Raw genomic sequence first — 14,837 nt, forward strand, 5'->3', positions numbered from 1 at the left:
TCTATTCCTCCCTCACTCTAAGAGGCATATTTCTATCTAATCTATCTATCTATCTATCTATCTATCTATCTATCTATCTATCTATCTATATCTATATATCTATATACATATATGTATATATATAATACTTTTCCCTTTGACTTTGTCTTTTCACTATTTAAAATATAAAAATAGCATAGGATTGCACTCACTGTGAAGTGCTGTAATCTGAGCGACCTTTGTCCAATAGTAAGTAATGTCAAATACACATTATATTTTTGCAAAGCAACAACAAAACAGGGCTATTTGTGGGATCACTTCAGAGTCCCCAGGGAGCAATGGATTTGGACACATTGCTATTTCTGTAGCTAAACTCTCCGGTAAGGTACTTGCAGAAACACGCCTAAACTAGGTCAGTGGAGGTAAACACTCATTTAGAACTGTCTTTAAACATCTTTCCAGTGCGTTTTTGCCTTGTGCCGCTCTTCTCCACCCCAGGGTCAGTCCCATGCTACCAACGGTTCTTGCTCTTGGCAACAGCAGCCCTTCCTATTAGACCGTCCAACCTCAAGGTGGCCCTTGGTCTTGGCTATTCGTTTCATTTCTTCCAACCTCAAAGGACAGTGACTGTGGTATAGAGTCCGTTGTCAAGTAAGCAAATGATTAAGTCCTGGTTGCGGCGAGCTGTGTAGAGGATCAGAGAGTCAGGACAGAGGAGACAATCACAGTGGTACTTCAGAAGTCAGAGAAGGCGACAGTAGCAAGAGGGACAGCTTTTTCAGGGAAAGGCTAGGAAAGGGAATCCTAGGGAGAAGGGCTAGCCTGTGCAAAGGCCCTGAGGCAGAGAAGAGAGGGGTATGATCATGATATAGGATTAGTAATAGAGGCCTCATTGGCAGGAAGACAGGGCTGAATGAGTGGGGTTATAGGCATACGGGCTGAGGGGTAGAGATTGAGAGGGTAAGGACTGAGGGGTAGGAACTGAGGGGTAGGGGCTGAGGCATAGGAACTGAGCATAGGGGATGAGGGGTAAAGGCTGAGGAGATAGGGGTTGAGGGGTAGGGACAAAGCAGGTAGAAATTGGAGAGTAGGGGCTTAAGGGTAAGGATCAAGGAGGTAGAGACCGAGGGATAGGGGCTTAGGGCATAGGCACTGAAGCATTCACTGGTCTTCTAAAGGCAGTTGGAGAAGCAGGAACAATTTAATATTTACTCACGTTTAGTCTAATTTAGTGTGTTTTCTATGGGCCGAGAACACTTCATAGGTGGTATCATTTGTACGTCACTAACATTTATTTGCCTTAAGAGCTAAGAGATATTTTATGTCTGTGTTTTAGATGAGAAAGCTGAGGACCTAAGAAATTTAGAAACCCATTGTTAACATCACTAGGCAGCAGGCTTAAGAACCTCCCGTGAGCAGGTCTCTAGTGGAAGAATTTGTAAAACTGCCCTTTATACGCTATATGCCTATAGCAATTTACAGGGCCAAATGTCACATCCTCTTGGAGTGATATCAAATCCATGGAAGCCTGAGACCTTCTGCAATTATTCCAATTCCCGTCAGCATAAAAGTCCCGATACCAACGGTTCTCAACCTTCCTAATGTTGCAGCCCTTTCATTCAGTTCCCCATGCTGTGATGCCCCAACTGTAAAATTATTTTGTGGCTACTTCATAACTGTACTTTTGCTACCACTATGAATCATAGTATAGATATGTATGTGTGTGTGTGTGTGTGTGTGTGTGTGTGTGTTTCTGTGGTCTTAGGTGACCCACAGGTTTTACACAGATGCTCTATGTGTCCTTGCCTAAGCTTTCTTGCTATTGGCATCTACTCATTGCTATTGCAAGTATCAGCTATATTCAAGATAATGGTCCCCTCTGTCTCCACACTGTGGTCTTCCCAAACTCAACATATCACTCAACCAGAGGAGAGATGTGGAGTCACATGGCTCAGTTCTTTTAAAGGTATAGGAGTAGTAAGAGGAGACAGGGTTTGGTGGGGGGAGCACAAACCCCTCTCCTTCTCAAGGCTCTCTCTTTGTCTGCTGCCTAGCCCCCTCTTAGGTAACCCAAAGCTACTGGAGGTCTGGGGACCAGGACTTCTGCATTTCAGAGATACCACTGGTTATGACCTAGTTAGGGACAGAGTGAGTGTTCACTTATCTGGATCAATAATTATAAGAAAAATGATGACTGTGGCTTGCTTTAGAGACTTTTGCATATTGAGTCTTGATTTGTCAAAGTATGAAAGTGCCTGCCATTAGGAGTGTCTGCCTAGGAAGCATCCCAGAAATGCATGCTTATTCGTGCAATGTAGCCAGCACCCAGAACATCAGGGAATGTTGTCAGGTCCTTTTCATCTCAACCACACGACCATCAGCCAAGGTCTGATGACTCATTCGCGGGAAATATGCAGTGTGTCCTCCACCGGAAGGAAAGATGTGGGTACCAAAAGGGTTTGATCTAGTCTTGCAGTCAGGGGAGAGGAAGACAGCAAAGTGGAGGTGAAAGCTGTTCAGGGAAGAGAAGAGCCAGTAGAAAGAAGTCAGTCTGGTTAGGACAGTGAAAATGAGGAGCAGCTGGACTGAGGAGAGCGTGTGCAGAGCCAAGAGACAAGCTGACTTCAAGAAGGCACAGTGTGTGGACAGTATCTCACGAAATGCAGGAGGGCCAGTATTACAGGGCTGTGCGTGTGTGTGTGTGCATGTGGGGGGTGGGTCACTGATGGCCACACCACACATTGTAAAGCCAGGCTGTAGCACAGATGAGACCTGACCTTCTGTATCCCGTGCTGTGGTCATGCTGAGTCACCCCGATGTCCAGCATTTGCTTTAATGGAATGGACTGCTTCCATGTAAGAAAGCTTCGGAAGGCAAGGTTGCATGATGACTTTTGCTCAAATGCAGAAATTTCTCAGGGCAGGACAGCCTTGCCTGGCAACGTGGGCATGAGAGGAATGTTTTACTCCAGTCTTCCTGGAGGCTGCACCATGGAATGTTCCACCCATTTCTTAAGCGCAGTCAGCAGGGCACGAAGAACGCACATACCGTCCATCTCTCATTTGAATCCTTCAGAGATAGCAGAGTTAGTCAAGATCCTAAACACAGGGTGCCATTGTGGGGCATGAATTATCTGCAACTGGGCCCTAGGCTCACCTAAAACTCCTTGGATCAGCGGCATTTACTGTGCAGACTACCTCAGCTTTCTCATTTTAGAGACACGTTTAAGTACTGCTAGTAAAGAATATTTTTATTTAAGCCTTAGATCACTGAAATTTGTCTTAAAATTCCCATTTTATAAATGGGGACACTGAGTCTCACAGTCTAGAGTTTATTCACCAAGTCAGTATAAGAAGGAACCAAGACAACCTATGTCTATTTCGCTCTGACTCTGCTATGTTCGACTTCAAGCCCCCTTAGAAATGCAGCAAAGCTATGCATTCTCCTGTCAATGAACAAAGGCGACTTGGTATAAAATATAAAAAAGTAGGAATTAATTTGAAGGCTGTAGGTGTAAAAGCATTTTACTACTAAAACTCGTTAAGGAAAATGTTTTGTAAATGAGTTTCCTGGGAGAGACATTATAATCTTTTTGTTGGCGTTCTGGCTTATTCCAAACCATTTAGCCATTAGTCCGTGTGACACAGGAAGAAAAGATGTAACGAAGCACATTGCAGAAAACTCTGGCGGTACAACAGATACTGCAGAATTGCACATACAGTTATGGTTTGGAATCCCACGCCTTCAAAGCCAGCAGAAACGAGCAAACATGCTCATGTTAGCAAGGATAACACAAAAGTGAAAAATTTAACTTAAATGGAATTCTATTATTTAATCAGTCACGTTCAGTCATACCAAGTAAAGAAAATTAAATACCTTTCCAGTTATTTTAACATCCAGTTTTCTATAAGATTCTGGGAGGAAAATACACCATGTTCCTTATACAAAAGGAAAATGGCTGCTGCTTCAAAGGAAACCACATAAGGATTCTTAACCTGCTGAAAACCTCAATGTTGGCTTTCTTTTCCTCAAAGATTTAGGGCATGAAGTCGATTGTGAACCAATGAAGGATCTCAGCTGTTGCTCTTACAGAGTGACACATAAGATCTTGACAGTGATACCTACTGCTGACAGACTATATAGGACTGCCCTGACGTTGACAGGAACAGAGTCTGGACATTCACTCTACTTCCTTGTCTTCCTGAGTCCTTTGTGTCCCGTGGGACGATCTGGAGGAACCAGGCTGAGAGCGCATGAGAACCCCCATGTTACCAGGCTTTCCTCCAAACCTGCCCAAGTGCCCCCATCGTGAGCATCTCCTTCATTCACAGTCAGAGACCCACCAGAGAGACTTTTTCTCTACCTACCTTGTGAGGCAGCTCTGCAGACAGACTTCTGAAGTCCTAGTCAAGAACAACTACGACCTAAAACAATGAGAGTGGTGGCAGTAATGACGTGGTGATGGCTGCTAAAGTTTCTTTGGCTACTGCTATCCAGACGTTCTTCTATGTTCTCTATGTGTGTAATCTCATTCCTTCACAGGACAGCAGCCATAGTAGACCCTGACACCTACATGTTTGAGACCCAGGGAAGTTAAACTAAACGACTTTCCCTAGATCACACACATAGAAAGCAGAAGAACCAATGTTTTAATGTGGTTTTAGATCTGTGCCTTTATCCTGACATTAGCATGCTCTAAGTATATTCCACCAAGGAGGAAAAAGTTTTTAATTAAAAATAGAAGTGGATTTCTAATGTGTCTCTAAAGGTCTAATTATTTTTTCAACCAAGATGTCAGGGAAATCATTTCATTAGTGAAATAGTCTTTTTAAACATTATTTGTTTATTTTTACTTGTTTATCATTTTTTATGTCAGCCATACTTTAGTAAATATTATGTTTTTCATATAATATTTTTACTAATTCTTTAGAATTTCATACTGTGTACAGTGTAGTTTGACCCTGTTCATCTCAATTCTCTCGCCTAATGAGGCTTGGCATGTTTATGAGGTTCTGGAAACTAAAAGACTTGTAAGACAAGCCCTTTTCTGACCTAGCCCTCACCCGGTGTTGTCTGTGCATCATCTACATGGGAAGCACCACATGTTGATTAGCCACGTGGATGTCAAAGACTCTATCCCCTACTCACAAGGAGCTCAAATACAAGTACAGGGTGGGAAGCATAGACGCACAGTGTACAAAAGAACAGAACCAAGAGAGGGAGCACCATCCCTAGCAGTTCAAACATGAGATATGTGCTACACAAAAGACAGAACCAAGAGAGGGAGCCCCATCCCTAGCAGTACAAACATGAGGTACGTGGTACAAAAAAGACAGAACCAAGAGAGGGAGCACCATCACTACCGACACCAACAGCACTCACAGGCAAGGGGCAGTTTCCTGGATAGTCCCTCAGGGAAACCCAATAGTAGTTAAGCTGATTTTTCTGGGAGGAGAACATAATTGGACCAGATTCTTGAGATTAGCTGTGCCTTGGTGAATTTCTGCACGTTGTCTCTATTTCCCTCCCCTTTCTCTTTGCCTTCTTACAGAAGAGGAAATATCATGCAATTGGTGAAAATGTAAATGTTTGGAGTAAAAAGATGAGTTGAGATTAGAAAAATCCTTTTTAATTAGCATTTGATCGCTACGTATTAAATTAATAGTTACTAGTATCTTCATAGCAACTGTTTAAACAGATTTTCTGTCACATATTTTTCAGTTTGAGTATCTCCTATATTTATTTGAATCTCATTTTTCCCTGCAGCCTTAAAGCACATAGGCTTATTAAGTAGTCTGGCTTATCAAAAATATGCTGATCCTGAATGGTTATGAAATATTCATGAAAGTCATTTAAGTTGAATCTGAAATTGTTTCCAATTGGAATGAAATCATCACTTTGGTTTAAGCAAATGATGCAGATATAAAACAGAATTACTATTGTGCCCAGGATGAGAGTTTCTGGGGAAAGTTATCTCTATCTTTATCCATAGATGTATTTATATCTGTATACGTCTTTAAAAGTCACTTAGCGCACCATTTGTCTTCTAATGTCACTCCTTCGTGACCCTCATCATGCTTTGTCTTGTCCACATGTAGATGACTGCCCAGCGGAGACTGGAGAGAATTTATTAAGGCGGCTTCTCAAACATCCTAAGTACTCACCACCTGCCCTCAAGAGCCCATTTCTCCTACATAAAACCATCTATAGCTCCCATTAGTTACAAAACAAAGTTCAAGATCGTTAGCCCACGACTCAGACGCTAATCTACATACTATTCCTGCCTTACACTGAGCTAAGATTTAACCATTTAGTCCTTCTGCATCTACACTTGACCTCCTCCCATCCTTCCTTGCCTCTTTCATCTCCTTTCCCCACCACCCAGGTTTCACCAAGAGTCCCTTCACACTCTGCAATACCAATCACAGGTAGAATTTTCTATTAAATCATTGTTCTAGTTCTGTCTTCCCCAGTGCATTAAAATTTCAACAAGGGCAAGAATATGTTTCATTGATCCTTGTGTTTCAATATTTGATATTTCATAGACAATGGATAAAAATTTGTTCAAGGAGTGGATGATAACCTATGAACCTGAAAAAGTAAAAGAGTAAGTCAAGGAAGTAGGAAAGACTCTAAAATTACAAATCTTGAAAAGCAGGAAGGGAAGAAGTAGTTGCTGATTTTGGTGTGTGCTACAGGACCAAGGACTACAATATAATCAGGAAAGGAAGAAAGAAATACCTATACCTCAGCTCCTGGGGCTTACCGAAGTGCATATGCTAATGAGATTATTAGTATTGACGTTTTCTAGTACGTATGGGGACATAAACAAGGCGCAAGTGGAGGACGGTGAAAGGGTCACCTGGGAAGAGGCTTAGAGTGGATGTTAGAACAGGCTGCTGTGAGGCAGACCTTGAAGATGAGACTGCAAAGGAACTGGCCTTGCCATGTGCGAATAGCAGCGTCTGGAAAGGCCTTGTGACAGGACAGAACTCAAGATCCAGAGTAAAAGGTGTCACTATATAGAAACCCCTAATTATAATCACAGTCTTCCATTGAGCCCAAGTTCAAGTGGCTTGGGAGTGAGTCACAGCAAGAGGACTGACTTATCAGGGTACAGTCTGAGAACCTGGGAGTCTCTGGCAAGGGGTAATCACTGTAGCTACATTCAATAAGCAGGTGAACAAGAAAAGGGAAACACTCAATTTAGGAAAATTTCTGACCTTAACCACCTTGATTTCCCACAAGAAAGGGCTCTTGTGTCTCTGCTGCTTTTTTTTACAAATAAATCTTAGAAACATGAGCCACAGGTTTGTAGTCCACCAGACAGGACTGCCGGTGACTGCTCTTCCCCTGGGAAAGCAAGTGTTGGAACAAGAGACATTTGAAATGGTTTCTGCTCTAGCGGGTTTCTTGTTACACTCATTTATTGTATCTATGCATATGTGGGTGTGTGGGTATGTGCGTGGGTGCCTGCATGACCACAGTGTTCTTGCAGGGATAGAATTCAGGTCCTTAGATACGGCAGCAAGTGCCTCGACCCACTGGACCATCTTGCTGGCCCATCACCGGAAGTATAACATGGATGCCTGTATTTACCAGTGGTTACCTGTTAATGCTGCAATTTTTCAAGCATCCCACAGCAAGTGCTTCCCTTGTGGTCTTTGGGGTAGGGTTCCCTGGGTTCAAATACTGCTTTCTTTCCACCAATATATATATATTGGATATCACTCCTCTGTCTGATGTGGGGTTAGTGAAGATTTTTTTTTTCCCATTCGGTAGTCTGCCATTTTGTCTTATTGACTGTGTCCTTTGCTTTACAGAAGCTTCTCAGCTTCAGAAGGTCCCATTTATTTATTATTGCTCTCAGTGTCTGTGCTACTGGGGTTATATTTAGGAAGTAGTCTCCTGTGCCCATGCATTGAAGGCTAATTCCCATTTTTTCTTCTATCAGGTTCAGTGTGGTCAGATTTATATTGAGGTCTTTAATTCATTTGGACTTGAGTCTTGTGCATGGTGATAGATATGGATCTATTTGCATTCTTCTACATTTTGACATCTAGTTATGCCAGTACCATTTGTTGAAGATGCTTTCTTTTTTTCCATTGTATAATTTTAGCTTTTTTGTCAAAAATCAGGTGTTCATAGGTGTGTGAATTAATATCCGGATCTTTGATTCGATTCCATTGGTCAACCTGTCTGTTTCTATGCTAATACCAAGCTGTTTTCTTTACTATAGCTCTATAATAGATATATCAGGGATGGTAATGCCGCTGGAAGTTCCTTCATGGTATAGGATTTTTTTTTGCTATTCTTATGAATATGAATTTTTCCATATGAAGTTGATTATTGTTCTTTCAAAGTCTGTGAAGAATTGTGTTGGGATTTTGATGGGGATTGCATTGAATTTATAGATTGCTTTTGGTAGGATTGCAATATTTGTTATGTTGATCCTACCTATCCAAGAGCATGGGAGATCTTTCCATTTTCTGGTATCTAATTTCTTTCTTCAAAGACTTAAGTTCTTGTCAAACAGCTCTTTCAATTCTTCAGTTAGGGTTACGCCAAAATATTTTATGTTATTTGTGAAAGTCCAAGTTTTTTTATCTTTACTCCCTCATGTTGTTTGTTTAAATTAGCAGTGATCAGGGCTGGGAATCAGCTCATCAATCCATTGCTTCAGTTATCTTCGTAGATTTTCATTGTAGATTTCTTTTGTTGGCTAGTTTGAGGGAATAGAGAGGAGAGAGGCAGGAGTTAAGTCTTGATTCCTGCCCAGGCCTCAGGTAGCCAGTAAAGCCAGGAGAGCTTGGCTGTCCACAGAGCAGATTGGATGTTAGAGGAGATCTTACTTTTCATGGGATGGTTGTTTTGTCGTCTGCTTCTTATCATGGTGATTTTTAAGGAACAGATTCATTAAACATACATGCACACATACAGAGACACACAAATACAGACATGTATACACACAGTATTCAAGATGGTTCAAAAAGTTTACCTTCTCAGAAAAGCATAAATCTACAAACAAATTCATTAAAACTCTCTGAATCTAGACTAACCTCGGCAAGTGACTCTCTAATCAGAGGAAGACAAACAAGCCCACTATCGCTGGGGTCAGGCACTCGGGGAAGAATGTCTGTTATTTGGTATAGTCATTTGTGCAGAGATGACTGACGTCAAAAGGCCTACATTCCAAGTTAAGAGTGATGCGGGACAATATGTAAGGATGCGTCAAGGGATAACCCATTGTATATCTTGCATCTCAACACTTGATAAGTGAAACATCTGAAAAGTAGGCTACTTCCTTGGTGATTGTCATATGTGTGGCAGATCTGTGCCAAGTATTTACTGTGCATGATCTCATGGTCAATGTGTTTCTTCAAAAGCAGTAGAAATATAAGGAACAGACAGGCAGGAGAGACAGGTCAGCAGTTAGGAGCATGGTCTATTTTAACAGAGGTCCTGTGCCATACTGGGCAGCTCACAGTCATTTATGATTCCGGCTTCAGGGACCTCTGAGAGCACCTTCACTCCTGTGCATATACCCACATGCAAATACATCCATGCTCATGCACACATCCATGCGCAAACACACAGGTGAAGAAAACGAATGAAAAGAATCCAGCGGAAAAACACTCACCCCAGTTCTTTCTCTCTCCTACCCTCACTGCTGTCTCATGTGCCTTCTGCGCGGCACCTTCCCTGGCACTTGGTGCTGTAGTAAGCACTGGGACCAGCTTCTCGAGCAAAGGATGGAATTCTTATTCCTAAGGTAGCTCACCTCATGCATGAATCCCCATGGAACCCATATAGAGATCTCATGAAAATGCTGGCTGGACCAAACACCCTAGCAATCACGTGTTTTCAGTACCCAAGTCATGAAAACACCACCAGACTGTGGACTTGCTTTGCCAACTAAGCCATCCAATTTTGGAGCCTTAAGCCCCACATGTGACTATTCAGAGTGAAGCAAAATGACAGAAAAACCCAGTTCTTCCAGCGCACTAACCACAGTCTGAGTACTCGGCAGCCACTTACCATTTTTGCCCATCACCTTGGAGCATGCAATGGAAGAGTGTGTTTATCCTTGTGAAATGTCCCCCTGGAATGTACTGCAATAGAATATATACTTAGAGGGAAAACAGAATCTGCTTAAGCATTCCCATAGTCATTCAGCCTTATCGTATAGGCCCCCAAATTATCTCTTCTCTCATCAGCTCTCATTAGCTCCCCGTGCACACCCATCTATACCCTGGATATACTAATCCTTGGGGAACTGTAATCTTGCACAAAGAATACTATTAAATTCAGTTGCACTTTTTACTTAGAGGAAGTCAATATAGGGGGGAAAAGCACACAGTAGGTTTGTCAGGATTGTGATAAAGGAAAAACACAAATAACTTCGTTGAAAATGTTTTGATTACCTTCCGAAAATATCAGTCAACCTTGAACTCTATGGCTCTTTTCATTCATAAGTAAGTGTGACTTTCCCCACATTTTCATGAAGGCCTTAGGGTTCAGTGGCTGCGGTCACTGACAGTAGAGTGACCATGGCCTCCCAGTTTCACAAGGATAAAATAATTTAAACTTCTAGTTAAAAATGAAAGCTAAAAGAGGGGATGATTTTTGCACTTAGTAGTTGGAGCTGGTCCTCCATACATAGTGAACCCACTCTGCCCATCCTCCCCATTTGACTGTCCATGTTGGACACAGCAGAAGTTACTGACGTGTCAGACCTCTGCTTCCATCCTTGCAGCATTGCAGGGATCTACAGACACTCATTATATTCCAAAGGAAATGCACATGGATGTTTCAGACTCAGAGCAAGTTGTCTGCCTGGAAACAAATAGGTCTGTAACACAGGAAAAGGCATTAGCTTTTGTGACTGTGGTAATCACTCATTATGGGTTTTTAGAAAATAGAAATCAAAGGATACAGTTTCAATCACCTCTAGTATACTTACCAAGACACTGCTGTGTGTTTAGCAATTGTATAGCCTTCTTTATTTATTTTCTGTATATGATTTATAAAAATAGATGGCATTCTTCTGCAAAATCACTGGCATTTTCCTGGATCTTTTAACAAAATTCAAAACCATTTCTAGCAGCAGAAGTAATAATCCATTGTATGGTAATTTCAAAATGAAGACATTTGAATAGCAATTGTTCAGCCTTTTATTGAAAACAGCTCTGAATATAAAGAAAAAAGTGATAAAATTTCCATATGATAAATTTCTAAGGTGGAATACACAAAATGTTTTACAAGATTTTTCAGCATTTTGAAGTAAATTTTCAATCTTATCTGCGAAGGCCTTGTATTCTGTATTCATAAGGACAGTTTAAGAAAATCTGGCATCCTGTAAACATGAACTCTGGCTACTTTACCCAAAACTCTAGCCACAGAGACAGATTACTGCCAAATACCTACTAGGCCTCCCATGAAAGGAAAGGCGGCAGGAGGAGTTCTGCCTGCCCTCAAAAGGCGGAACCTTCTTGGCTGTAGTAGGAGGCCGCTTGTTCATTTCTGGCTGTCCAAACCACAAAATAATCACTCAGAAACTATATATTTAAGTCACTGTTTGCTCAATTACTTAAGCGTAACTATTAGCTAGCTCTTATATCTTTGGTTAACTCATTCCTATTATTTTATATTTTACCACGAGGCTCATGGCCTACTGGCAAGGTTCCAGCTAGTAGCTGACATCTTCCCCCTCTGGCATCTTCATGGCGTCTCTCTGACTCTGCCTACTGTCTCTCTCTCTCTCCAGCCTGGCTCTATTCTGTTAAGCCATTGGCTGAAAACAGCTTCTTTATTCATTAAGCAATAAAAAATAAAAGCAATACATACACAGAAGGACCTCCTACACCACCCTCACCTCCCACAGTATTTGTAAAACTTCTTCCTTGCTGTCAACTGATGCTAAATCTACCTAAAGTCACACAACCCATGGGAGAAATGAGCCTTCCAAAATACTAAATTTATGAAAAAAACATACAAGGAAAATATAGGCTTCCCTTATGTAATACATGTTTGGGGCAAGGTCGTGGTTTTTGACAACTACTATCTTTAACAGCCATTATATTACCAGTTTTAGCTCATATAGGATTTTATATAATGGTGTAATGTATTTAGTTTTCTGGATCTGGAATATTACATTTAGCACAAAGTGTTTGATATTCATCTAGTGTTTTATCAAAATGAGTAGCAGTAGTAGTTATTGTTGTTTTTCATAATACTCCATTTTTTCCTAATTGATTTGTTCATTACCAGTGATGGATTTGGGGTATTTCCACTGTGGATCTATTAACACAGCATGAGCTGAGAAGAAACTGGCTTTAGATTACATCTTGAAGATAGTCTTTTTTGGGTGCATGACTTTGAGAAAAATACTCTGTCTCCCTAAATTATAGCGTTCTCTCTCATGATAGCGATAACTGTTTCTCAGGGTTGTCAAGAAAAGCCCTTCAGATAGTTCACATGGAGCTCTTGGCACCCATCCGAGCTCAAATGCCCACTGATGCTAGAGCTTGAGCAGCAGAAGTGATTGGGATGGGTATGTGCACAGCTTATGTGCACAGCCTCTGCTGCTTCTGCTTCATGGGCCCAGCATTCTCCAAAGTCGGAGAGATAAGTATGTTCAATTTTGCTGGGCTTGCCACTCAGGCAAATCTTTCATCCGACTTTATGGAATTCATTTTCCACTCAGACAGAACGAGACCCAGGTTGCATAGCAAATGCATCTGGCATGCCAGAGTCCCAGCAAAAATGCTGGCGCTCAGCTTCTGGCACTCCCACATCAGAGTGTCAGGTTGTTTCTGGAAGATCACAAGTGGCTGCTGCTGACCACAGCTATCTCCATGATAGTCATGGTGGAGTTTGCAGTACACAAGTGCAGTTTGGGGCCATCCACCTTTGCACACGTGATATCATCCTCATGTCAACCGTGAGCACAGCTGCTCTTCTCCCCAGAAGATGGATTTACTTAAGTATCTGCGAAGGGCGGGATCTGCAAAGATGTGAACAAGGATAAGGACCAGTTCCATCTGACACACAGACTTCTGCTACACCCCTCACTATACTTTATTTTTACTCCTCAATAAACTTTTAGAATCCCATCACTCTGTTCTCAGCAGAAGCCAGGGAGAAGGTTTCTGACAGGTTACCACTATGCAGTTTGCAGTCATATTCACATTAGATCCCAAATTCTGCTGCCTATTTATAGTATTCTTTAGGCTCCTGAAGCATGCCCCAAGCTACTAGACTTTTGTCTTGGAAGTTTATTGGAGTTTATTTTCAAAATATACTTGAAAAAGTACCCGAGAGAGATCCTGCTTTCTTTATCTAAGGAGGGATTTATTTTTGCCTATATCCATTAGCTCTCTGATTGGGCGCACAATGAACTGCAGAACAACAAATTGTTCAAAAACATCATCTCATTGACAGGCATAAGCCATCTTGTCTTTTAGGAGATACATGGTCTACAGGAAGCCTCTAACAATAAGCCATGCCATGGAATCACAAGCTAAACACTGACTATGTATGAAATGGTTTTGCGAACCTTAAGATGTGACTGTGTAGGTCCGCAGGTTATTTTGGTAAGTCCTGAAGATACATGGATGAGAGGCTAAGGTTGTATTTAAGTAGACACTGGGAATTGAGTAGGTTTCCCTGAGTCATTGACTTCCATGGTAGCCCCACAAGAAAGTCTGTTTATCTGAAATTCTTGACTCATTTACTGACAAAAGGAAGCAGATTTTATTTCTGCAGGTAGAAGCTCAGAGGGGGTAAGAAGGGCATGCATGGAGTCCTTTCTGGCTTGTTCTTAGAGACTCAGAATTGTGCATTTTATAGGCAAACTGAGGGAGGTCATTAGTGAGACACTCTGTTCCTTGCCTTTCTGTGATGTTAAATTTGACTGTGTACAGGACACGTCAGTGCCCCTCAAAGTGAGCCCTGGAGGATGCTGACCTAGCTGAGCAGACATGCATAAATAAAGCTACCAAGTTTGTGAATCTTTCATACAACTGCCAGGTTCTCTGAAAGACACACTGAAAGTTGCTTGGTTTCTTTTATTTAGGGCAGAAATGGATAATAGCAACCAGATAGCTTGTTCTCAGCCTGTTGACATGAAGGACTGTGACTGTTGTTGGTAACATAGACTGTGACTGTTGTTGGTAACAAGGCCTGTACTGTTGTTGATAACAAGGACTGTACTGTTACTGGTAACAAGGACTGTGACTGTTGTTGGTAACAAGGACTATACTGCTGTTGGTAACAAGGAATGTACTGTTGCTGGTAACAAGGACTGTGACTGTTGTTGGTAACAAGGAGTAGTTATTTTAATGGCTGACTGAATATTTTGGTATATTTCCCAAAAGCCAAGGATACAACTACAGCTCCATACAGTATTTCACTAGTAACCACAGATTCAAGAGGAAGATACCATTGACAACATTTTATAGACAGAAAACCAGAGAAGCCAAGTTCTTCTCCAAGGTCCCAGAGTTGGTAAACAAGGGATCTTCAATTCAAAATACAGGCTGATTTCAAAACAAGGAACCTTAGTCACTACTATTTATATGATCCCTAGTCCCTAAACTTTTTATCAAGTTATATATAAATATATACTCTAAATATATGTCCTTGTTAAAGGACAATAATTTTCTCATTCTACCTTATGGGGCCCAGGGATCAAATGTACATTATCATGGATTGGCAAGTGTCTTTTCCCACTGAGCCATCTTGCCTACTCTCAAAGAATTTCTGAATAGAAGAAGCTGTATTTCAAACACAACTCAGGATACCATCATCGCATCTGAAAAGGTAGTGACTTCTCGTATCATGCATCCTGTCAATTT

The 14,837-nt window shown here is 41.5% G+C and overlaps 1 protein-coding gene across 13 annotated transcripts in view; it reads left to right on the forward strand.

The window, feature by feature from the left end:
* Window positions 1–14,837, forward strand: part of Cadps (calcium dependent secretion activator) — a 433,680-nt gene that overhangs the window by 68,333 nt on the left and 350,510 nt on the right. The window lies entirely within an intron of this gene.

The sequence above is a fragment of the Myodes glareolus genome, chromosome 5 (genome assembly GCF_982192425.1).
Source record: "Myodes glareolus chromosome 5, mMyoGla1.1, whole genome shotgun sequence".
NCBI lineage: Eukaryota > Metazoa > Chordata > Mammalia > Rodentia > Cricetidae > Myodes > Myodes glareolus.